The sequence below is a fragment of the Sciurus vulgaris genome (genome assembly GCF_902686455.1).
Source record: "Sciurus vulgaris genome assembly, chromosome: 16".
NCBI lineage: Eukaryota > Metazoa > Chordata > Mammalia > Rodentia > Sciuridae > Sciurus > Sciurus vulgaris.
The window spans coordinates 65,405,225-65,432,377 of record NC_136477.1 but is presented as its reverse complement, the minus strand read 5'-3'; the positions used below and the strand labels follow the sequence as shown (position 1 = coordinate 65,432,377).

Genomic DNA, 27,153 nt, shown 5'->3' with positions numbered 1-27,153 from the left:
CAATTGAAGGGAATCTTGGTTGGTTCCACAATCTAGCTATTGTGAATTGAGCAGCTATGAACATTGATGTGACTGCAAAACTCTACTATAGGGCAATAGTAACAAAAACAGCATGGTAGTGGCACCAAAATAGACAAGTAGACCAATGGTACAGAATAGAAAACATAGAGACGTACTCACATAAGTACAGTTATCTCATATGAGACAAAGGTGCCAAAAACATACAATGGAGAAAAGATAGCCTCTTCAACAAATGGTGCTGGCAAAACTGGAAATCCATATGCAGTAAAATGAAATTAAATTCCTATTTCTCACTCTGTACAAAACTCAACTCAAAATGGATCAAGGATCTAGGAATTAGTCATGAGACCCTTCACCAAATAGATGAAAAAGTAGGCCCAAATTTCCATCATGTTGACTTAGGACCAGACTTCCTTAACAAGACCCCCATTGTGCAAGAAATAAAAGTAAGAATCAATAAATGGGATAGATTCAAACTGAAAAGCCTATTCTTAGCACAGGATACAATCAATAATGTGAAAACAGAGCCTACAGAATGAGAGAAAATCTTTTCCACACACACTTCAGACAGAGCACTAATCTTCAAAATTTATAAAGAACTTAAAAACCTTTACACCAAAAATACAAAGAACCCAATCAATAAATGGACCAAGGAACTTGGCAGACACTTCCACTCCCTTCCTACTGGATCCTGTGCCCAGAAGTTTGGAAAGGACCCAAGAGTAGTGACTGACTCAGGCTTAGCACAGGAAGAAATGATTTTTGAAGTGTCTGATACACATCTATTTTTCCGTGACTTACAAGAATGTGACCAGGTACATGTGGAGAATATGTCATTTGATGACAGTGACCAATAATTTAGTAACTACAGTTTCTCAACAGATGACTTCAGTGGCTCAGGAGGCATTAGTAGCTGTGGTTCCTCTGTGGGTATCCAGGGAGTTATGAACTGGATGAAAAGACTCTCTCTTTGCACTACAGAAAAGTGAGAGAGAAATTTATGATAAGCATAAAAGCAACATGGGTGGCCTCCTCAGTCCACAGAGAAAGAAAGCACTACAGAGACAAAGAGCAGAAATTGAGGTTTTAACTGATTCCTGGTTAGGAAATGCATTAAAATCATTACTTTCAATCCAATTCAGAAGAATTGTGTAAATGTTCTGATCACACCCACCAGCTGGTTCCAGCCCTGGCCAAAATTCCCTGTATGGATTAGGAGAAATATTTCCTATTTAAAGCATCTATAGTGTTACTAAAATTAGTAAGGAGAGTTGCTTTGAAGGAATTGTGTCAAGATTTGAATAGAAAGTCACATATGTAGAGATTGGAGAGGGCAAGATGAAGAAATTGCAGCCAAAGTGTTCCATCCAGCAGAACCAGCACGAAGAAAGAAGACACCACCAATCTTTAGTTGACTAGATTTATTGTGTCCTCCCTGTTTTCCTGCCTCCTTTGTTCTGCTACTATCTCCCTTATCCTACCCTCTCCCTTTCTCCTCCCCCAGGCTCCTAGCTTATCAGCCAATTATAGCAAAGCTTTCTCTCACTCAGGAGAGCATGTAGAGGAATGTCAGCATAGCACTATATGAATCATGAGCTGTCCATGCACAGCATGATATTAGATAGCCAATCCTAGAGCCTGGCATTAACACGTCATAGGTCTCCAAGGAACTAGTAAGCAAGCAACCTCTTTGTGTACTTCCTTATTTTGGTAGCCAGTGCCCTTTGGCTCACTGCCAGGTGCCATCTTGTCCAAGATGTCCCTCACAGGCTCCCCCTTTTAGTTATAAATAGGAAAGGACAGTGACGTGCCTGTCTTAGGTGCCAGAGTCAGACTTTATCCTTACCCATCACTGGGAGTCAAAGAGCTGTTGGCATGCTTTGATCCCTGTTTTAGGTTGATATAAAGTCCACCCTGTGCTTACTCATCTTTGACTACCAGTTCTGTAATTGGGAGAGCCAAATCTGAGGATCAGAGCCTTGGTCCATGGCCATAAGGGTTTGCCATACCACTAAGGCTTGCCATCTTTGATGACTCCTTAGAGACAACAGATATCTGAGGAGCAATAATAACAGCAAGAACAACAATCCCATCATAGCAAAACTTCGCATCCATTGTTTACCAAATTGTAACCCTGACTGTAAGAAACTAATGGCTTCTGGCATACCTGGGACCTTGACCTGAGTACTATTTACCACAAATATAGAATTTCTTAATAGGGTAGTCAAATTAGTAAACTCTTTAGTCCATGTCCCATTAAGCATGCTACCAAGCCGTTTGGACAGATTGGCAGCAGCAGTAATATTAGAATAGGGTATTGGGGTAATGCATAGTGCTTGGGCATGCACTAGACAGCCCATCTGTGTGGTAACAGCCAACATGTCCACTTATTCTTGTCGTAAGTCCACTCTTTGGTTTAGAATCAGGATTCCCATGGCAAGATGCACATTGATGTTTTCCTGGACTGTCAATGCTTTGGCAGTGGCTTGTGACAGATTTTTGAGCATGTGAGCAGTAGGAATAGCAGTTCCTAGGGAAGTCCAGCAGCAGTGGTAGCAGCCGCAGCCACCGCCGCAGCAACAGCAATGGCTATAATGACTGAAATACCAAAATCTCTTTTTGCTTTCACGGGTAGGAAATTCCACACACTATGAATTAAGGTCACTGGGACTGGAATGAATTTTGGAATCCTGGCAATCACAGCCAGAGGAAATAGTGAAGCATCCCAACAACTAGACACATAACACTCTTGGTTAGCACAGTTAAGGACCTCAGTATCATTATCATTGTTAGTAGTAATGTTAATATTAAACTTAGAACTGTTAGACAGAATGAACACAAATGGAGATGTGACACATACAGGAGTAGGGGGGAAAGACTGATAAAAGGAAGAGTAATTGGCCTTGCACCCTGTATAACTATAAACAGGTGTATTACTTCCCTTTATGTAGACTTGCTTTTGACTGCACCTTTATTGAATGAGAGAGAGATTGCCTCCCAGTATCATGGCGGTTTCTGAGGTGGCTAACCAGAGGAAGCAAAGACTACCTCTTAACTTGAAATTTAGACTAGTAATACCTGGCTTTACAGTGGAACCAGCTGGTAGGTAAGGGATACCTAGAAGTTCTGTACTAGGAAATAAAGTTGTGTGCCATGAATGATATATTTCCAAAAGTTTTAGGAAGAGCTAACGACAGCAGGCTTACCACCATCACCATCATTTTGTGTTTCAGTGATATTTTCTTTCTTATGGATAATTCTTACCAAGCGCTCCGGGACCCAAATAGGTTGTTGTTGGTCCTGAGGAAAAACACAAACAGATCCTCACCTCCAAATTAATACTGGGTAAGGTCCTTTCCAGGACCCAGTCAAGATGTTTTTCCACATTGCTTGTGGATGGCCACCAGACTTTTCACTAAAATGTCTATCAGCCACAGTACAGCCCATAGCATCCAAAGTTAAAAAATTGAGGGTGAATACAGCAAGGTTAAGTCTGTTCTTGGGAGGGGCTAATGCCCCTATACCCTTTTTGTTTAGTTAAGCAGACTTTCAATATTTGATTAGAACTTTCCACGATAGCTTGTCCTTGTGGATTGTAGGGCAATCCTGTAGAATATTAGATATTAAACTTTGAGCAAAACTGTTGAAATGAAGAAGTATACACAGGCCCATTATCTGTTTTAAATGATTTTGGCCTTCCCATAGTAGCAAAGGCATGAAGGCAATGACTGATTACATCTTTTGTCTTTTCCCCTGTATGGGCGGTAGCAAATATATATCCTGAGTAGATATCTACAGTTACATGTACAAATCTTAAAGTACCAAATTCAGGGATATGGGTGACATCCATCTGCCATAGATGATTTGGAAATAGTCCTCTAGGATTGACTCCAAAATGAGGAACAGATAAATGAGGCACACAAAGCAGGACACTGCATTACTATATTTCTGGCTTGTTTTTTTGTAATTTTATATATTATTTTGAGAGTAGTAGCATTGACATGAAAATCTTTATGGAAATTAATTGCTTCTTGTACAATATTAAACACATAAGGATCTCGAGTAGCTGAGTCTGCAGTAGAATTTCCTTGAGCTACAGGCCCAGGTAAGCATGAATGTGCTCTGATATGGCCTATATATAAAGGTTCTTTGCGAGCCCACAGAAGAGTTTGTACTTGATAAAAGCATTGTTGTAAGGTAGATTGAGGACTATTGTGTCCAGATGTCTCAAGCCATGGCACAAGCTGGGCAATATAGAGACTATCAGTATAAATATTTAAAGGTTCCTCAGGAAATGTTTGTAAGGCAGTTATTATTGCTTCCAGTTCAGGTTTTTGAGCAGACTTATGAGAAATAATAATAGTCTGTACTTCATCAGAAACTACTGTAGCTGTACCGGAGGAGGAGCCATTTGTAATGATTGTATTTGCTGCTGGGATACGTTGAGCCTTAACAACCTGAGGGAAAATAACAGGGTGTCTTTTGAAGAAGCTGACAATAGGTGAACTTGGCAAGTGATTATCAAATGTGGCCTTGGTGGAACAATAGACAATTGCTCAATCTTCATTATTGTTAACTAGTATTTTAATCTGTTTTGCCGTGCACAGGACAACAACTGTCTGAGAATGAACTCCAAAAACTCGAAGGGCTGTCTTAAGTCCTAATGTAACTAGATTTGCTACCATCACAGGATATGGGGAAACAACATTTTTGGGGGACACTGCAAATGGATCCATATCAGGAGTCCAGTTTGCCACAATAGACCTGTAGAAGTATATTCATAATCTAATACTACGAGATGAAAAGGCAAGGATAGATCAACTCTATCACTATGAGCATTTTCTAAAGCTTGTTCTACTAACCTCAAGGCTTTTCTACCTTCAGAAGTTAAATTTCTGGGGGATGTAGGGTCTGAATCTCCTTGGAGAATATCAAACAGAGGCTTAAGTTTTCCAGTGGTGATTCCCAAATTTGGCTTTATCCAATTTATATCGCCTAATAATTTTTGGAAATCATTTAGAGTCTTAAGCTTTTCCGTGGCTAATTGAATTTTTTGTGGCCTAACACAGGAATCTAATATTTGATGTCCTAGAAAGGTAATAGGGCTGTGGGTTTGCACCTTTTTTGGGGCCACATGTAATCCCCATTTTTCTAGGGTATCAATAATATTGTTAAATTCCCTAAATAAAGTCTCCTGTTTTCTGTGAGCCAAAAGAATATCATCCATATAATGGAGACAATAAAGTTCTTTATAGTTTTGTCTAATCTGTGATATAGCCTGGCCAACATATATTTGACACATAGTGGGACTATTTGCAATTCCCTGGGGAAGGACCACCCATTGGTTTCTAATATTAGGCCCTTCATTATTTAAAGAAGGAATGGAAAAGCAAATTGAGGGCTATCCTCAGGATGAACAGGAATGGAAAAGAAACAATCTTTTATATCTATAGAGATGATATGATAATGTTTTGGAACAGCAGCTAACGAGGGGAGACCCAGTTACACCAGGCCCATAATCTGCAAACTGGAATTTATGGCTCTCAGATCTTGCAAAAGTCGCCACTTCCCGACTTCTTTTTTATGACAAAAATGGGTGTATTCCAAGGGGAAGTGGAAGGAATGATATGGTTTTCCTTCAATTGTTGATAAACTATTTCCTGGGCCACTTCTATTTTTTCTTTAGAAAGGGGCCACTGGGGGACCCAGATAGGATTATTGGATTTCCATGTTATCTTTAATGGTTCAGTGGCCCCTCCGCCCTCCAGAAAACCCAGCCCCTCAGTCCCTGTTTGTTCTTCAGCTTGAATGGGGCAAGTAACACCTTGCAAATTTTTGCCTAGTCCTTTTCCAGGGATATAACCTTGTCTCACCATGACTGGCAAAACAGTTGGGTTTAGACAGGACATATTTTGCTCAACTGAGGAAGAAACAATGACATCCATCTGTGTTAAAATGACTCTTCCCCAAAGAGTGACAGACAGGTGAGCTAATACATAAGGTTGGAATGTTCCCCTTTTCCCATCAGGGTCCTCTCAAGATAATACAGCTCAACTTTGTAATGGGGTTTGGACAAATCCAAGTCCCAGTAAGGTAGTACTGGATGTTTTAACAGGCCATGATTTGTTCCAGTCCTTCTGTCTTATAATAGAGATGTCAGCACCTGTGTCTGTTAGACCCTCTATGGGAGTACCATTAACTTTTAATTTAAGTATGGGTCTATTTTTTGTTGATTGTGCCCAAAAGGCACCTGATCCTGTGGATCCAAACCCATTGTTTTTTCCAGTCCTTTGTGAACTGGGAAAGGCCCCATGATTGCTAGACAATATCAATATTTGTGCTATTTTATCTCCTGGAGAAACAACAGATATCCCTTGAGGGAAGGATAACATGATCTTTATTTCCCCAGAATAATCAGAATTGATGACTCCTGTAAATACTTGTAATCCTGACAGAGTTTTGGAACTCCACCCCAACAATAATCCTACTGTGCCCTCAGGGAGTGGTCCATGTATGCCCATGGGGACCACTTGTACTCCCATCTCTGGGGTTAGAACGAGTAGGGCGGAAGCACAGAGGTCCAATCTCCCTCTCCCTGATGTTCTTTGGGACAATGAGGAGATAGTCAGAAAGGATTGTGAGTGGGGATCTGGACTATGGAATTCTGAAAGGCCTCGTATATTTGAGGGCCCCAGGTTGGGCCCCCCTGGACATTTTTTGATGGGGCTAGCATCGGATATATCTCTATCAAATCTTGATGTACAATATTTCACCCAGTGCCTGCCTTTTCAGCACCAGGGACATAGACCTGGGGCAGGTTGATTTGTCCTTTGTTGTTCTCCAGTCTTAGGTGTTCCCCTAGGCTTTAATCCTATGGGTCCTTCAGGGCAGTCTTTTCTGAAGTGCCCTCCTTGCCCACATTTAAAGCATATTATTCCTTTAGCTCTTGATTGCCCCTGATTTGGCCCATGAAGAGCAGCAGCTATTACTTGTCCTGTAATGACTGCATCATTGATATCCCTGCAGACCTTTATATAGGTACTTAAATATTTATTTTTCCATGGTTTTATAGCTTCTTTACACCATCTATTTGCTTGCTCATAAGCTAATTGTTTTATTAAGGACATAGCTTGTTCTGAATCCCCAAATACTCTAACAGCAGTTTGGATTAATCTATCAACAAAATCTGCAAATGGTTCGTTACTCCCCTGAATCACCTTGGACAACTGTCACTGTAAATCTCCTATCCCTTGAATTAACCTCCAGGCTTTAGTGGCAGCAGCAGCAATTTGTGCATACACCACAGGATCATAAATAATCTGATGTTGAATACCTTCATAGTTTCCTTCTCCTGTTAGCTTTTCTACATTTCGTTGGGGAAAGCCTGTGGCAGTGTTATGGTGTGCTGTTTCTAATGAGGCTTCCTGCCATGCAGTTTTCCACACTAGGTACTGCCCCCTTGATAGCACAGCTTTACATAGCCTTTTCTAATCTTCTGGCACTAGATTTAGTCCCAATACTGATTCCAACATATTAATTGTAAATGGGGCCTGTGGACCGTATGTAGCCACTGTCTCCTTAAAATTTTTTCCTGTTTTGAAATCCAGATGTTGGTGGAATCTTTGTCCATTTTGGTTCTCTAGTACAGGGAAGAATTGTGGGACTGCTGAGGTTTCCTTAAGGGGGGTTTCTTCTCCCCGTGGTGGAAAACTCATCTGATTTATAGCATGAGCTAACTCCTCCCAAGGGTACCTTGGGGGATATAAGGGGCAGGCTGCTTGGAGGGGAGCTGCTGCCTCCAGGAAGGGATTGGTATTCCTTCCTGATATAACTGATGGGGGCGACTGTGTCATTGATGCTCTTTCTAATTCCTCCCCAGTAAGCCCCTCCTCCTCTTCTTCCTCTTTATGAGAAGTTGTTTCTTTATCTCTTCCAGACACATATTTCCTTTTTTTACTAAAGTTATTATTTTACCTTTTTTAGATGTTAGACATTCCTTAATGAGCTGCCACATGGGAAAAGTACCTCTAGGTAATGGGGATTGCTTTTCTGCTTTAATAAGATCCTCTTTATCATATTCCCATTGTGGAATATTTAGGACTCCCTCTTCCAAAAGCCAAGGACTAACCTTGGCCAACATGGTTACATGTGCTGTCACAGTAGATCATTTTACTGAAGTCCCATTAGCCTTAAATACATCTTGTATGATTCTTATCATTTGATTTCTAGACACTTGTGACCCCGTTCTGGAGTTATGAGACCTCCCTTTACAAGGGTTATGTGGCCTCCTTTACTGGGGTAATGTAGACTCCCTTTAACGAGGTGTGTGGTCCCTTTCACTGGGACTGTGGGGTCCCTTTCACCAGGACTGTGTGTCCTTTTCACCAGGACTGTGGGGTCCCTTCCCCGGGACTGTGTGACCTCCCCCTTATACACTCTGGCCAGAGATTTCCGGGAGGTTATCCTACAGTTTTCCTATAGCTTACCTTAAGTTAATTATCTGGGAGGACACAGAAGGAGAAAAAAGTTCCCCATACGGGCCACCACTTGTTCCATCCAGCAGAACTGGTGCAGAGAAAGGAGACACCACCAATCTTTAGTTGATGAGATTTATTGCATCCTCCCTGTTTTCCTGCCTCCTTTGTTCTGCCACTATCTCCCTTCTCCTACCCTCTCCCTTTCTCCTCCCCCAGACTCTTAGCTTATCAGCCAATTATAGCAAAGCTTTCTCTCACTCAGGAGAGCATGTAGAGGAATGTCAGCATAGCACTATATGAATCACGAGCTGTCCACGTGCGGCATGATATTAGATAGCCAATCCTAGAGCCTGGTGTTAACACGTCATAAGTCTCCAAGGAACTAGTAAGCAAGCAATGTTTTTAGGTACTTCCTTATTTTGGTAGCCAATGCCCTTTGGCTCACTGCCAGGCACTATCTGGTCCAAGATGGCCCTCAAAACCAAACAGCACAACATTCATTTCTGGAGGATCACAACCATGGAGACCTAGTGTCCTTTCACCAGACTTTGGAGTTTGATTTTTCTCTAAGAATTGAAATTAGGAGTCTTCCTCATGAACTCCTTTTCATTCCTGAAGGGAGGTAGAGAGAAGAACCAACTAGAAGTTTTCTTTCCATTCTTCTCTCCCACCACCTCTCTCTATTTTCTCTCTGTATGGAATGCTGGTGAGAACACAACCAGAAAACCAGAACCAACAACTGCAATTTTTGATATGAGTGAGTAGCAGCCCTGTGTTTATCCTTGTACAGATGCAGGAGAGAGTCAGATGAGAGCACGGTGGACCTACTCAGCTACAGTACTATTGCTTCTGTTTTGTTTCAAAGAATGAAATGAAAAGGAAATCCTTGTGGGCAGACTTGTAGCCTTAGTCTATGACCAGACTGAGGGCTATTCTTGATAGGATAAATGTAACAGAGTTTTATAAGAACTTCTCTTGCAGTCTTTAGATCTTCTTACCTGTCTTTTTTATAGGTAAGGGTCTGAAGCAGGATGCCCCCCACTTTTCTTTATCTAGCAAGAACAGGTCATGTAGTGTTTTCATTAAGATAGTTGTTGAAATACCTAAAATACCTTCTCTGTAAGCACTCCCTCCACAGCCACTCCATAGTCTGCTCTCCAGGATGGTTTCTTCTTGTCTCTGGAGCTCTGGACTTTGGCATTTCCATCCTTCATGCCTCAGCCCCCTTGCCAGCCCCTGTTCCTTTTAACCATATAGCACAACCCTGGAATCTCCTTCCTTCAGGGAGTAAATCCTAAGCCTTCAACTTTGTTGAAAGGCTAATCCCAAGAGGCTTGGCCTCCAAACCAGAGAGAAGGGACACAGGTTTATTGGAATTTCTCCTTCCTTGCTCTTGATATAGGAAGACTCCATCTATTCCTTCTGAGGAGAAGCACCCTTCCAACTAGATGGTCACCCTGCAGCCTTTTATGTTTTGGTCTTCAGATGCCGGGCTCTGGCCCCTTCCTGCTCTCTGCACTTCACATCCACTTTAGTGCATCTCCAGCTGGTCCCTTCCCATTAGACTCAACTCAAATTAAGTCTAAGCACAGACTTATAACTGCTTCTTCAAGGAAGCCCTTCAGCCACATGCAGGGCATCCCAGGCACATAAGTACCCAGATCTCTGCCTGCCTGGAACTGGAGATCAGATTGTAATCACACCCATGGCATGCCCTGTCTCTCCAATCCCATTCTAAAATGGGAATCCAGGAGATCAAAAAGACTGTGTTGTAGGGCTGTCTGTCCCTTCCTCTGCTCTGAGTCAGCTCTATCAAACAAGGCTCCTTGGATGCTCCCTAATGCACAGACAGGTGCCATCCCATTAAGGATGACCTGTACTCCAAACATAATTTTCTGGATTTCAGATGCCTCTTTTAGCTAGAAAGGCATCAAATGGATTAGATATATTTAAGTGACTGTGGGCATTTGTGGCTGTAGAATTCTTGACCATAATGTTATATGTAATGAGAACTATCTTGTAAACTTGAAAAAAATAAAGTTTATATTTTCTGGAAAAAGAAATCTTAAGGGTCTCAGGATATAGTTCAGTGCCTGGCATTCTGCAGGCCCTGGGTTCAATTCCCAACATCACAGAAAAAAAATCTTAAGGCAATAAACCTTTCATTGAACTTTATAGTGCATCCATATATTTCCTCTCTGCATTGAACAGTTACTATTAACATTAATTCAACACTGACCTGGGAGAATGAGGAAAACAGATGATGGTAAGAGGATTTCTGATTGAGATTTTATACTTCAGAAAAATTTCAGGTGATGCTCTGACTGATGGTTTATGGCCAGAATTCAAGAAACATTGATGTGAAAATTTTAAAACATCTCCTGGTACAAAATATACTCACTGTAATTGTTGACCTTTCACACCCTCATTCTTAAATCAGTTGGCTACTTAAACTGTACCAGACATTTTGCCTAGGTACTGGAGATGAAAATAAGCATAAAGTTGCATTCATCCTTGAGAAGATCACAGTTTACTAGAAAGGGTTCCGTCTTAAAAGAAAATACATATAGCAGTATCCCACATACTAAAATAGGGTAATATATGGAGTAACTTAACTGGCTTGATGAATTAATTTTACTATCTGTCTGAGTTACATTGACAATTTTAGAAAGATCAAATGCTAAAACCTTAGTGACTTAGACTTTCTTATTTTGTGTACTGGGGATTGAACAGAGGGGCACTTAAGCACTGAGCCACATCCCCAGTTCTTTTCTGTATTTTATTTAGACAGGATCTCATGGAGCTCTTAGTGCCTCACTTTTGTTGAAGCTGGCTTTGAACTCAAGATTCTCCTGCCTCAGTCTCCCAAGCTGCTAGGATTACAGGCACTTGGCTTACATTCTTAAATAAATCATATTTACATTGTTTTTCAAGGTTGATACAACTTTCTCAGATGAGATTTTTTCCCTAGTAGGAAATAAATTTTAACTAGCCCACTATCTTGCACACATTTGAGCTTAAATCCTGGATGGAGGGAACTGAGCTCATTCACAAGTATTGATTCAATGTGTCCCTTCAAAGCTAACCTCCAGTTCTCATTATATTGGTTAGACTTCTTCCACCATCAAACGGGAGGGACATTGCCCTCCTACTCCAAATGAGACACAACAGACTGACTTTTCCAAAAATCTTTAATAACATAACATCCAAGTGGGCCCTCTGTGTCAACATGACTGCCATGAAGTTAGCTCCATTTTCTAATCATACCCCTGGTACCTGAAACTCCCACCTTCAGTGAGTGGAGGCTACAGATATAAAGCAATAGCTTCGCATTGAAACAGTTCTTTTCAGGGCTAGTGTGGGAAGGGAATGGTAGTGGCCATTCCTTTCAGGATAGATGTCCAACGGGTAGGAGACTGTGTGTTCCAGCATCAGAGGCATTTTGTGGAGGGGTGGAGCAAAGGGTATCTCCTGAAAGATGGAAATCAGGAATGGAGATCTGGTCTGGTGCTGTAGTATATGATTAGATATGGGCTGCCCTGAGACCACCAGAGCAGCTTGCATAGCAACAGGTGTCTCTGCCCTGGGGATGCTGCCTCTGAGGCTATAAACCCTGGCTTCAGGGGTGTCTGACTCTCACAGACAATCTGGAATATGGTCTTTTATCTCAGTGTTGGTAACAGCTGTGGGAGGGTCAATTTTGATAGCTGCATTGATACAATGGTGTCTCTGCATATTTATCCAGTACAAGAGTGAATTGTAAATGAAGGTGGAACCGTTCATCACTTCCATCCACTGTTGGGCACACTGAAGCTGTCCCACTGCAGCTTCTTCCTCCAGTGAATAAATATAATGCAGCCACTAGTTGCCACACAACACAGTCCCATGAATCCAAAGTATAGTAAGACCAAGGCTGAGGCAGTAAAAGAAAGAAAAGAGGCAGCTGATTGACAGCTCTAGCTTGGGACCTGAACTGTTTCTCATTCCTCTCCTTGATTTGGATCATTCATCCATCCATTCCCTCCCTCCCTTTTTAAAGACCTACCTCATCATTTTATTGTTCCATTATAGCTAGGTCTGCAGGGAGTGTAAGAGTCCACATTAGCCTTTTAGAGATAAGGGACACTAGGTCTTGAGAAAACATGACCAGCCCAGACTTAGTCAGACCTCTAGTTTCCAGTCCAGGACCCATCCAATTCATCAGATTGATAAACTAAATTTAAGGGCAAGACCCTGAAGAAACCGCTTTACAAGGACACCAATGTATCTTTTCTGATTGGGCAGAACATGGTTTCTGCCTTCTAAAACTCCTTGGTTACCTAGAGGAGTGTGTCTCTTAACTACTTAGCACTCCATGGAGGCAGCCATCACTCCATTGATACAAAGCATCTTCCCTGAAAGTTTGTCTCTACACTTAAAGGACTGAAGGAATACTTACTACCAGGAAGACCCAGGTTCTCCATTAGAGGATCCATACTGTTGAGACTTGTTACCAGACCCATGGCTCAGCAAAGAATCAACTGCCCCATGAATCTGTCCACCAATGGGAGTTTTCAGAAGACCCAAGCCCCGTTGTTGCCTAAAGATGATGTCACTGGGTTCTGAGCACTGAGCATTCCAGGTCTGGTGCTTGTGGAGTGGCTCTGAGTTGATGGAAGATAAGGACTCCATCTTGTGGCATCTCATGAGCATAGTTCCCTTCCATCAAACACTGGTTCTCTCCAAAATTGTCCCCAAAATTGTCTGTTCCCAACTTCTTATGGTGAATTCACAAGACAGCCACCAGGAAAGGGCCCTCACAAGCTTACATTTACATTATTGGTTGTTAGGGAGTCATTTCTGTATACCTTTTCCCATAGGGATTTGGGTAGGGAATACAGTGAACATTGTGGAGACCTGCCCTCAAGAAGTTTCTGACCAAGCTGTCAGGGAAAAAACTGTTTAGGGGAACCAAGTAGTCAAAACCTCCTTCTTTGGCTCCTACAGTCTATCTTTTGCTTCTTCAACAAGGGCTGGCAAAGTGTTTTCTGAGCATCAGGCCCAGTGGGAGCTCTCCCCTATGAGGTCCTGCATTTTCTTCCAGCTTCATTTCCCTTCCAATTCTTCATATACCTCTCCCCTCTTATTATGCTAAATTCCCCAAGACCTTGTTCATTCACCTCTGGAGTTTGGCTCATGCTTTTCTTTCACTCAGTATTGACTCTCCCCATTTTCCACCACTGAACACCTCCTTATCATCCCAGGTAGTCAGCTATCCCTACTCTGAGGCAAACGGTTCCTTCAGGTGATTTCCCAGAACATCATCTCCAGTTGACAGAGACTTGGAGATTTGTCTAATCTAATTCCTTTCATATGCTTGAATACTGATGGCACAACTTCCCTACTCAGTAACCCAACTCCCATGGTTCTATTGACTCAGGGACTTGCTTACCATCCCCTGAGGCAGCTTGCTTCATTTATGACCAGTTCAGATTGAAAGCTATTTTCTAATCAAGATTAGCTCAGCCTCCCAGTATGTTGTACCAGTGGTCCTGACTTGGCCCCTTGTTACTATTCAGTTACTACCATCTTTATCAGTAGTCAGAATGATCCTTTTAAGAATAGATGGTGTTACTCTGCTCAAACATACAGTGACTTCCACTCTCACTCAGATTGCTTTCTGCATGCTGCAGGTGAACCCCAGAGATATCTTAATCTCTCACCCTGGAGACAAGGTGTCCTTCCTTTACAGTGACTGATGAGTTTCTGTATTGATTTTTGGCCTAATGAGTTATGGACTGTCCAGGTGTGATTTTTCTCTGAATGAAAATCCCAACTGTTGGCATACCTCTCTATTTCTGGATCTGGATGAATCCCTGAGAACAAAGCATGGGGTGCTAACACACATGTCTCTCACCTGTCCAGAGATGTTGAGTTTGTGATGATGATTCTTTATACTGTCACAAATCTTGAAAGTGTATTTCCCTTTGTCCTTCTTCAGGGGCTCACAGATCTGCAGCCAGGATATCTCCTTACTACCTCATATCTGCATGTTCTCCCTGGATGAGATCTTAGCATCTCTGTAGAGAAACCACAACACCATTTTAATTTGTTTTCCATGTCAGAAGCACAGTGCTGAGGAAACACTACAAATGTTGTGGTGTGGTCTTGCTTCCTAATGCCAATGTCATAGGAGACGTTCTGGCTACTATAATTTCACCAAGAACATCTGTAACTCAGACTGCTAAAATTAAACTGTAGTTAATTTAAAAAATACATTAGTATATAATACACTTGTCAACTTGTCACAACTTAATAAACTTAAAAATACTTCTTATAGAATGGCAGCTCCTCAAAAACCTGAAAATAAAACTGATATGCCCCAGCAATTGCACTCCCTGGAATATACTGAAAACACTTGGAAGAAGGAATGCAAGCAGGTATGTGTGCACCAAGCTCACAGCAGCACCATGCACACAAGCAGATGTGTGCAACTATGTGCACTGGGAGAGGTTGGATAAGCACAAGGCTTGTGCATATGGCAGAACTTACACAGCCCTAAAGGGAAAGGAAATTCTGACCCAGAAACAGCATAAATGAGCCTGAAGATGCCATGCTGAGTGAAAGAAGCAGACACAGGAAGACAGCCACAGTGGGGTCCCACTCAGAGGAGGACCCAGAGGCGGGTAGGTTGGTGCATCCAGGGACTTGGCAAGGACCAGAAGCCAGTGTTCAGTGGGGATAGAGCATCAGTTTCACAATGTGAAAGAACTGGAGGAAGATGGTTGGGCCAGCCACACTCCAGTGTGACTGTGCTGTGTACTGGGAAATGGGTGAAATGGTAAACTCCACCTCACATGGATTCTTAAAGCTTGACTGAAGGACAAGGTGCCAGTCCTGCCTCCCAAGTCATCATGAGCTCTTTGTCACATTTGTGAGGCCAACCTGTTTGGACAGGCATGCATAGACCATTTCCCAATGTCATTGTGAGTTGGGGATAAGTGAAAGATTTACAGAAGTCATGATCATGGGTACAGGGAAATAGATTCTCAAGGGGCAGCAAGGCAGTGTGGGCTCCATCTGTCCCTCCTCAGGTCCTCATATCTGCAGCTGTGTGTTTGGGGAATGGTGTTCCTGACACACAATCTATGGGATTTAGGTGCCACTTGACTGGTCTCAGGTGCAAGCCTGCAGCTCAGATCTGAAGGTGCAAAACCTGGGGGACAGGGAAACCTGTGTTTGTCTGAGGGACAGCTCCATGTAGTTCTTTCATCAGTTATGGGACCCACCCAGAGAATGGGGTGAGACCATGCTTCCTATGTGGCTTGATTGGCTGCTTTCTGCACCATTTCAGTTGTTGGGCATGTTTGGGACCTTGTGTTTCTAATGGAACATGCTGGGAACTTGCATGGCTTCAAGGTGGTACTCTGTCTTTTCTCCCTGCTTGCTTCCAGGTGAGGCACACTGGGAGCAGCCCTGGACATGAAGACACTCTCTCACCTACAGGCATTTTTCCTTCACCACTTGCAAGCCCTCCCTACTGACAGCTCTGCCCTAGCCCCAGTTCAATACTGTCAAGATGGCTCAGAACTGAAGTGAGAACCCAAGCAATGCTGTGGCACTGGCCACCAAGTCCTATTCTAGCCATTTGCCTGGGTCACAGGTGCTGCTCACATACTCACTTGTGGTACCAGTGAACCTTCATTTCTTTTGAGAAGTACATTATGAAGTGTGGAGTCAGATCCTTCTGTGTAAATGGTCTCTTCAGCAGAGGGGCAGATGCTCTTGTAGATGGCAGAACCACATGGATCTCAGGATAGCAGCAGGAGCCATCAATAGCAGCATGCTAGGGATGTAAATATTTCAAAGACTTGTCATATAAATTCTTTGCTTGCCAATAGAGAGAGAGGAGGAAAGTCATCTTACTATAATATCCTTGCCCACATTTGTAACCATACTATTTAGTCTTTGCTAAGTACACAATTTTCTAGTGAGGGACTGCTACACAAGTAGCATTCAAGTTCAAATGAACCAATTATCCATGATAATTTTCAAAAAGAAGAGGGTGCAACAAGTGTTTGCAAACTGTATGGAGTGAAATGTATGTAGACACAAAATGAACCTCCAATGAAAATTAACTCCATAATAGTCCATAGCTGAAATTTGAGAAAACTAAAAATATTCCAGAAGGAAACATTATCAAACTATCACTATTTGCCAATGATATGATTCTATATTTGGAAGATCCAAAAAATTCCACCCCCAATCTTCTAGAAATAATAAATGAATTCAGCAAAGTATCAGGATATATAACCAATACCCATAGATCACTTTTCTATACATACTATACCTGCTGCAGGAAGGTAGAGACTGTGTCAGGTTATGACTTTGACCCCACTTTGAAGGAACTCAGCAAATATTTGAGGAATGAATGAACGAATATTCAGTACCTGTTTCTCAGTGCTCTCCACAATGAGCACACTGCTGTCTTTGCTTTATCCACCATCCCATAGTGCCAGACTCACTGAAGTATTCAAACCAACAGATGTGATGGTATGAGACCATCTCAGATCTGCAGTGGGGTGTGCACTGCGCAATGGACTCAAAGTCAGGGGTCCCTCTTCACTGTGGGTGCACTCTCAGCTAACTATTCTGTTAAACTGTGGATAGTAGGTGAGGGCTGGAAGTGAACTGAGATTTTATGGGATCAGACCCTGGAATGCTGCAGTTTAGATGAAAGAATCTGTATGTTCAGAGCCAATAGGGCTTAGGGGTGTGGGTGGTCTTCATGGAGCAGGTTCACTTTAAGCAGTGTATAGTGGCAGGGAGAGATGTGGGCTCTCTAGAGGGTGAAACATTCCAAGGGTGTAGAGTGACACAAGTTGGGTTGGGGATGGTGGTGGATCTGTGCTGGAGGGATCACATGGATGGTGTCTGGCTGCACATCAGGATGATCGCTTATGCACAGGGGATATGATGGCACATGGATGGGTTGAAGGCCATTTCCATTCTCCTGCTGCTCTGTCCTTTGCAACACCCCATCTCATCCCTGATTTGGCCCTAACCCTTCCTCCTTTTATCTGGACCAGAGATATGGCTCAAATGGTGACTTTAGAATACAATTCAAATGACGCATTTGGAATTCTACATTGCAGCCACAAATGTTTGTTTTACAATGTGCACGTGGCACACATAGCTTCCAACTGAGATGACCCCAAACCCAGGTGAACTCTTAGGACAGGTTCAGCCTGATGTCTCCATGTCTGCAGATCAGTCCAAGCTACTCATTAGGAGTCCTCACTTGGGCCAGCAATCTCCCACACGTTGGCCATCCTGGGATCACCACAGCCCCTCCTTTGGTTCGTGTCATCATTCCTCCCCCTTAGTTCATCACAACATTTCTGGATCCTGTGGAACAGCTGCAGGAATACATCCTGCCCTCTTTTCAGGAGGGCTAATACCCTGCCTATATGCCCTTTCTTCCCTAATGGGGACCCTATGTAGTTTCTAACCCTGATCATCCCTTAGACACTGCAAATACATCAGAAAATTATTTGAGCCTTTTCCTGGCTAATAAGCATCAGTACACATTTATATTTAAAATAAGAATAAGAAGAATCTTTTGATATATTCTTTTATTTCCTTTGGTTCTGAGGATTGAACCCAGGGGTCTTTAAACACTGAGCCATGTCCGCAGCCCTTTTTTTTATATTTTATTTAGACAGAGAGCCACACTGAGTTGCAAAGTGCCTCCCTGAGTTGCTGAGGCTGGCTTTGAACTAGGATCCTCCTGCCTCAAACTCCCAAGACACTGGGATTACAGGCATGGGCCACTGTGCCAATATCATATATACTTAAGAACCCTAAAATCAAGTGTCCCTCAGTGGCACTACCTTGTGCTCTAAAGAACCAGTGTGCACTTTATCCTGGTAAAACCTGTCTTTCCAAAACAGTTTGCTTCTGTTTATTTCTAGGAACTGTTGCCCTCTTTTTCCTTTTCTTTCTAATCATTGAAAGTCAAAAACAAATGCAGCTGCCCCTGTAAGCTCCTTCCTATACTCTAGGGCCGCTGGCTTCTGTGCAGCCAAGGGCAGATGACCAGCCCAGCACTGCACAGCCAGGAGAGGACCTAGTTCAGAGTTTTAGTGATTCCACTCAAGGGGCATCTGCCTTTCTTCATTTAATATTTCTACAATTCATGCAATAAAAATAACCCTGCAGAAATTTCAGTTCTTATTACCCTTGCTCAAAAGGGTAATAAAGATGCGTGTTTTGTTTAGTGTGTATACGGCACTTCATACTTATCAAAGGCTTCACAAATATCTATTAATTATAAAACCCCAAGGGAACTGAGGAATACAAATTCCATCCCCTTTTGAATTAATTCTGCATCTGTCCATCTAACAAATACATGTATTTCAGGGCTCTTAATAGAGGAAGATATCCCCTTGGCTCTTTTGTCTATGTCTTAGAAATTATCCACAATGTCATGGAAGCTCAGATTGAGCTGCACAATGACTTGGGCTTCCCCTGCTCACTGTCTGCAAAATCAGGCATGTCCACCAAGCCAAAAGCCCTGTCCTCACAAGGCCCAGAGCAGACTGTGAGTGGTAGGGTATAATCATGCCTATAAAGGCATGGAGTTTACTATTATTGTTATTATTTTCTTTATTATTGTTATTTAAATGGAGGTATTAGAATGCAGGGGACATTTACCACCAGCTAATAGCCATTTATATAAGTTACTGTTGGGGTCTTTCATGACTTGACAGCAGCTTTTCAAAATCTCTGTTAAATCTTCTACCATGTTAGTGTGGCAGAAAAAGACAAGAGCGACACTAGCCATGGGCTTTTCTTCAGAAAAGTGCTGTATCTTCAGAAAATGGAAGAGAGAAGGGGAAAGAGGTCCTTTCAGAAAATCCAATTAGAGTGAGAAAGGAATATGCTTTGGGGAGACAGAGGAAATGGACTCCCCCCCAGTGTAAGAGGCCTCAATATTAAAAAAGGAAAATCCTTTATTACTTTGACTTGCTTTGAAAAACCACTGTTTCTGGAAAGCAGGAAGCAAATACTGCAAACAGCAAACATTTCCACCCAAATTTCAATTTAGACATTAAAAAATATGACTGTTCCAAAATACAACTGTTCAAAAACCAAGGGGATGCAGAGGGTGTCCACAACTCCTCTTGGAGGTGCAGGTGTCACACCCCTTCTGCCTGTCTCTTCTCAGTTTTGAATGGTCTCAGGAAGATCAGGAAAGCCAGCTATGGGTTTTGCACCATCTATGCCAACAGCCTTTCTCCCCAGTCTTTGCCTAGCACTTGGGCACACCTTGGTGCTCTCTGTTAAGTGGTCTCATTATGGAGAACAAACAGACTGGTTTAGTAACTCATGGCTTTATTTGTAGAGAAATTTTAAATGTGTGCAATTTACCTAGATTTAGAGGATTATAAGTAGAATTGCTGCACAGTCCTCTGGTTTTCCTTATTAAGGGGATCACACATTTCATTAAGACATATGTTGTATTTAGAGCAAAGCTGAGGGAGCATCTTCAGCATCTGTGAGGGTAAGCCATCATAAGTAGGCCCAGTAGGAACTGTGCTATGATTTTCTCATTAACATCCACCCTCTTCTCTTTTTCATTTGTTAAAGGGGCCAGTCATCTTTTAAATATAACTTGTATTAGTGCAATTGTAAGAGACGGAAGTCCTTAAACACTGACATGCTGACTAGCAGGCCTGCCTGGCTCAGCTGGTGATAAGCATGCCCATCCTCCACAGCCTAGACCTTCTATGCTGGAAGACTCCTAAGTACTCAGCACATGAGCCCTGTGCTCTTCCCAGAGTGCCTTGGCTCTTACTGGACAAGGGAAATGGCCCTAATAGTGACCTTAGAGACTGTTTTTCATTTGTAAGAGCCTGCTGTTTTGCATAGGAACATGGAACCCAATGAAATTGCAAAGCATTCATGGCCCATGGCGGCTGGAGCTGCAGGGAGAGTTGATAAAACAGTGATGCTTTTGTGAACCTGAGTTTCCCTGCCTCTGATTGCCCTGGGAAATGTAATCTTGGATGGGCTCCTGAGTCCTCAGAGGCTGGAAAGTGTCATGGGAAAACACAGGCCTGGATTCAAGTCCCCTCCTTCTAGCCCAGTTCTGCAACTCACTTCTGGGTGTGTCCTAGACAAGTGCCTGAACTCTGGAGTCTCCTGCTAGGCGTGGTAACAAAGATAGAATGATATGCCTCCCAGCTGGGCCACAGGACTGATGGTCATATGTGAGGAGGATCCCAACACTTGGTGATTGCCTTTGGCTGTAAGTTTTTTACATGGACAGGAAATCAACTTTATTTAATTAGACTGCTGAAAGTCTAGCTATGCTAACTAGTCTTAACTTTTCTTTAATTTTTTCTAAATGTGTTCTAATTAGTTATACATGACAGTAAATGCATTTTGACACACTGTACACAAATAAAGCATGTCTTCCCATTCTTCTGACCGTACGTGGTGCTGAGTCACACAGTGTAATCATACATGTATATTGGGTAATAATGTCTGTCTTATTCTAACTGTCCTTCCCATCCCCACTGCCCCACCCCTGCCCTCTGCATAATCCTTAATTCTTCCCTCCCCATCCCCAACTATGAATCAGCATCCACTTATCATAAACATTAAGCCTTTGTTTTTGAAGGATCAGCTTATTTTGCTTACCATGATATTCTCTAGTTCCTTCCATTTACCTTCAAATGCCATAATTTCATTCTTCTTTAAGGCTGAGTAATATTCCACTGTGTATATGTACCACATTTTATTTATCCATTTATGTGTTGAAGGGCATCTAGGTTGGTTCCCCATAATTTAGGTATTGTGAATTGAGATGCTATAAACATGGATTTGGCAGCATCAGTGTAGTATTCTAATTTTAAGTCCTTTGGGTATAAAGAGGAGTGGGATAGCTTGTTCAAATGGAGGTTTCATTCAAAGCTTTCTGAAGAACCTCCATAGTGCTTTCCATATTGGTTGCACCAATCTGTAGGCCACCAGCATTGTATGAGTGTACCTTTTTCCCCACATTCTCACCAAGTTTTTTTCCTTATATTTTTAATAATTGTCATTCAGACTGGAGTGAGATGACATGTTAAATAGTTTTGATTTGCATTTCTCTAATTGCTAGAGATGTTGAACATTTTTTTTCATATATGTGCTGATTAATTGTATTTCTTCTTCTGTGAAGTGTCTCTTCAGTTTCTTAGTCCATTTCTTGGTTGGGTTATTTGGGTTTTTGTTGTTAAGATTTTTGTCTTTATATATCCTGGAGATTAGTGCTGCTTCTGAGCTGTGTGTGTGGGAAAAGATTTTCTCCAATTCTGTATGCTCTCTCTTAACATTACTGATTTTTCCTTTGCTGAGAAGAAGCCTTTACGTTTGAATCTATCTCATTTATGGACTCTTAAATTTACTTCTTTCACTTCAGGACTTTTGTTAAGGAACTAAGATCCTAAGACAATATGATGAAGATTTGGGCCTACTTTTTATTCTATTATGTGCAGGGTCTCTATTCTAATGCCTAAGTCTTTGATCCACTTTGAGTTGACTTTTGTGCAGGGTGAGAGATAAGGGTTTGATTTCATTTTGTTACATGTGACTTTCCAGTTTTCCCAGCACTATTTGTTGAATAGGCAATCTTTTCTCCTATGCATGTTTTTGGTGCCTTTGTCTAGTATGAGATAACAATATTTATGTGGGTTTGTCTCTGTGTCTTCAATTTTGTACCATTAGTCTGCATGTCTATTTTGGTGCAAATACCATGCTGTTGTTACTATTGATCTGTAATATATTTTAACGTGTGGTATTTTGATGCCTTCCACTGCATTCTTCTTGCTAGGATTGTTTTGGCTATTCTAGTTCTTATATTTCCAAATGAATTTCATGATTGCTTTTTCTATTTCTGTGAAGAATATCATTGGGAATTTAATAGAAACTGCATTGAATATGTACAGCACTTTTGGTAGTATTGCCACTTTGACAATATTAATTCTGCCTATCCAAGATCGTGGGTGATCTTTCCATCTTCGAAGACTTTCTTTCTTTAGTGTTCCATAGTTTTCATTGTGGAAAACTTTCACCTCTTTGTTAAATTGATTCCCAAGTATTTTTTTTTTTTGAGGCTATCATGAATGGGGTAGATTTCCTAATTTCCCTTTCAATGGATTTATCCTTTATTATAGAAATGCATTTGATTTATGGGTATTGATTTTATATCCTGCTCCTTTGCAAAATTCTTTTATAAGTTCTAGATGTTTTCTGGTGGTTTTTTTTTTTTTTTCTTTTTGGATCTTCTAAATATAGAATCATGTTAACAGAAAATAGTGATGTTTGAGTTTTTCTTTTCCTTTTTGTATCCCTTTAATTTCTTTCATCTGATTGCTCTGAGGAGAGTTTCAAGGATGATGTTGACTACAAGTGGAGAAAGAGGCATCCCTGTCTTGTTCCAGTTTTTAGAGCGAATCCTTTCAGTTTTTCTTCATTTAGAATGATGTTGACCTTGGGCTAATAGATAGCTTTTACAATATTGAGATATGTTTCTACTATCCCTAGTTTTTCTAGTGTTTTGAGCATGAAGAGTTGTTGTATTTTGTCAAATGCTTTCTCTGCATCTATTAAGATGATCATATGATTCTTGTCTTTAAGACTATTGGTGTGATGAATGTTTATTGATTTCTTTACACACATGCACCATGGTGAAGTAAAGTGAGGCCATCAGGAGCCTGCATATAGTCGCCAGCCAAGTTGGGGAAAGGAAAACCATATGCCGTGGGTTTGGGACCAGAGTCCAAGGGTACAGTGTCCCGTAATGCTCCAGAAACCTGACCCCAAGCAAAACTGTCCCCCCCAAAATTAAGTCTTTGTGTAAAAATCCACCTTCTCTCTGGGCACCTCACAGGAAGAGTGTTCACTGCTTGCTTAAAGGGCATATTCTGATTTTCCAGAGATCTGCTGGACTGTTCTGGTAGATGATGAAGTTTAGCCTGGGTGTTGGGGTTGTGACGAGTCTCTGAGGCATTGGGATTGAGGTCAGGGAGGCCCTCCAGAGTCCTTATGCCCCACACCACCTGTTCTGGGCTCTGCCACAGACTGGACCCCATGCTAGGCTTTGTGAGGACCAGAGATGGACCCTGACTCCACACCTGGCCATCTAGCCAGGGGCAAAGATGAGCAGGCTGCATGGTCCTCAGGGCTTCAAACTTAGGTTGCTCACCTACCAGCAAAGGAGGTTCACAGAAAAGAAAGCTCATGATGGACAGAGGCCTTTGGGTGTTCTCTAGAGAAGAACACTGGCCTTAGAGTGAGGCATCTGTTCCACATGTCCAGTCAGGGTTCCACATGATGGTCCAGGTCTGATGGAGTGGGGGCTCCATCTGAAGCAAAGCATGGGTACACATGTTTCTGTGGAAAGAAGGGTCACTGGTTTGGACAGGGCCAGCTTCTCTTACATAATGGCACAAGTCCAATCTAAAAGATGACCATGGTGTTGATTCCATGCTACTGCACTGGGTGTGGATGGTCCCTGGGGAATCTTGCAGTTGAGAACCAGCTAGGGTGCTGGCTTTCAGATTGATCTGAAAATGTCTGATTTTACCTTAAGGTCACCTCTATTTCTCTCTTGCTGTTTACTCCTCCTTGATCTCTTCCTCTGTCACCCTCACCCACCCCAATCCTCAGTCATTCCTTGACTCCTCTCAAGTGTCACTCTCTCTGAGAAGACAGGAAGGGACTCCTTAAGCATGTGGCACTGCCCTTGCTTCATGGCCCTTGTGCTTAGGACACTTAGAAGATCCTGGCTTATGGCCACTTTCTACATTTGCCTCCCACTAGAGCTGGAAGCTCCTGAAGCCTTGGTGGGGTGGGCTCTGTTGTGTCATCCAGCACTCTGAAGGCCACCCAGAAGTCCAGGAGGATGCTACACTCCATTCTGGGCTAGGTGGGTTGTATACCTCACCAGTGCTGCTCAGAGACAAGGAGCTCACTCAGAAGAATTTTCCCACATGGGCATCCAATGGCTCAGATTGGTGACTGGGGTGAAGGCTCTCATCCTGAGGAGGGAGAAGCAGCAGTTGGTTTACTCTTCAATTGAGCAAAAGCCTGACACTAGGAAGAGGCCAAGGCACCTTCCTTTCTCCCTCCATGCCTGAGAGTTATATGATTTCTTGGACAAGAAGAAAAACCCAAGACCAAGATCTTTTTTTGGATCAAAGAAATTATAAGACTGCTTAAATTCTTCTTTCCATCAAGTTGAATGAGTTCAATACTGGGTCTTTCCCATTACTGCCACAGAGAAGTGGACACCCTGCCCACCTGGGCTGATTGGGCTGGAAGACTGCAGAGGGTGGGTGGACCTGCTCCCCACTCACTCACGGCTGCCCCCAGGGTTGGATGGAGAGAGGTAAGGAAATAGTACTGAGTCATGGTTAGATAGCTGGCTTTGGGGGGACTAAGGGTCTGGTAGATGGTTAAAACAGAGGCTTGAATTTTTGGCCCTACTGCTTTCTGGATTGGGGGAAGTGTGCTTTTCCTCTGGGTCCTTGGCATGTAGTGCAGTTCCACTGGCCTCTGCTGGTGGCTCTATTAGGCAGAACCTGAGATGGGCCACATTTGGCCCACAGGAGACACTGTTGCATTCCTGACCCCAAGAAATTCTGCCAGCTCAGACCAGTCCCTCTGCAACCTGGCACCCTTGTGGAGCAGGGGCAGGGTGGACAGGGAGGCTAACTGCAGGGTCATGCTCAGTCTTCTAAGGCCCTCTCTTGACTCCAGGGTGCACTTGAGGCTTTCAGAATGATGCCCCATGAAAACACCTCCTGCCAGAATTAGGTGGGAGGTGGGGCCCCGCCTTCCTCTCCCAAAGAACCTAGGATGGGTGACTCTGTACAGTGGTGACTCTCTCCACATAAAAATTCTCAGTCTCCTCTCTGACGCTATCCCTGGGACAGCACACAGTCACTTCCTGAGCACCTGTACATAGGAAGGTGAGACAGAGCACCTGGCCCGTGGTATTGATAGTTACCATGATGACACAATCCTCCATTTGGAAGGTATTCTGATGTCCTGTTGCCTGTGCACACACATGAATAAACATGTGCACCTGCATATCTCAGGCAGGCTGTGCGCTCACACAGTGATAGCAGTGCTCTCTTTGTGGGGACAAGTGGTGTCCACATTCTCACTTGCTCACCTTTTAAATGAGGTTAATTCATTTACCACAGAATTAGAAGAAAGTAAAGAAGATTAAGTGACCATACCCTCCTCTAGTCTTTGGTATTTTCACCAAGAAATATTGCTTCCAAATATTGGTATAGAAAAAATTTGCATTAAATACTTGTAGTGATTGCAGAGTGACAACTTTGGTTTACACATTCTGCCCCTTCACTGGACTTTAGCTCAGGCTACCATTTTTTGCTCAGTACTGGGTAGCTGGAATGACGTTCTTCATTGGATGTATCTGTATATGTGTGTGTATGTGCATTGAATTCTCATTAAATTTACACATATAGTCACAGAACTGGAAAAGAACATTGTCCATCAAGTCCAACAGTATCTGCCAGATGCCCAAGGCCCATGCTGTTCATCAATCCTGTCATTACCCACTTCTACCTGTGAGGAAGAGGCTGGCTTGTCCTTTGCAAGTGTCCAGAAGGCATGGGATTCATCCCATCTCCCTGATTCCAGGGCCCAAGCTCTTTCTACTACAGAGCACCATCTGCCTGGTTTGATTAGGCTACATTTATGTGCCTAAACCTAGAGGATGTGAACATGCTTGAGGGCCATGTTGTCAGGAGAGCACTCCAGGGTCAACACTTTTCCAAAAATATTGCAAAAACAAGACACCGAGCAGCAAGACCTTCCAATCAGTGACAGTCTTCCTGATTCCTGCATGCAGGGTTATCAAGCTAGCAGAAGGGAGACCTCCTCATTTCTTTGATCACTATGCCTACTGAAAGAATGGAAGCTAAGATAAAACCCCATGTTCCTCCTTTTAACATGTAAGTAAAGACTAGATAATTGCAGAACATGAGGTAGACTGGGTACTCTAAACATTTCTGAGGAGGCCCCTGCTGCACATGCCCAGAGGTGTATTCTCTGTGTGCCACTGCTACTCATGCTGCCATGGATGCTGGGAGATCTTTTCCCCTGGTGTCTCTGTCATGGGCACCACTACCATCAGCCAGAGGTTTTCTCTTGGTACACAGCCATCACTGACACTGCTGCTGCAGGTGCTCTGTGTTTTTTTTTTTTTCCAGGTGCTGCTACTACTGTTGTCTCAGTCACCATCACCCAGAGGTCTGCTGTTCTCCATGCTGCCTTGGATGCCTGGCTGCCACCTGCATTGCTGCTGCTACTGTTGACACAGCTGTAGCCAAAGCTGCAACTCCCTGGAGGTCTCCTCTCAGATGCTGCTGCAGCTGTAGCCAAAGCTGGTGCCAGTCCAACTGGTGCCACAGACCCACCAACTGCTGCCAACACCACAGATGTCTGCAGCTGCTGCTGACCCTCTGCCTGCTGCCACTGACTCCTGCTACTATCACATCACCACTGCCCAGAGGTCCACAATCAAGGAGACTCTGGATCTAGTTGCACATGGACATATCTATTTTGAGATGATGTATAGAGCCTGGGGTTT

At 42.8% G+C, this 27,153-nt stretch overlaps 1 pseudogene across 1 annotated transcript in view; it reads left to right on the top strand.

The window, feature by feature from the left end:
• LOC306646442 (protein phosphatase EYA3-like) overlaps window positions 1-26,889 on the top strand; it is a 28,253-nt pseudogene extending 1,364 nt beyond the window's left edge. Inside the window, exons 2-6 of the transcript in view lie at window positions 686-1,431; window positions 8,950-9,120; window positions 15,063-15,163; window positions 18,950-19,087; window positions 26,774-26,889. The product of the transcript in view is annotated as a protein phosphatase EYA3-like (transcript). The remainder of the gene's footprint in view (window positions 1-685; window positions 1,432-8,949; window positions 9,121-15,062; window positions 15,164-18,949; window positions 19,088-26,773) is intronic.
• Window positions 26,890-27,153: the final 264 nt, after the last annotated feature.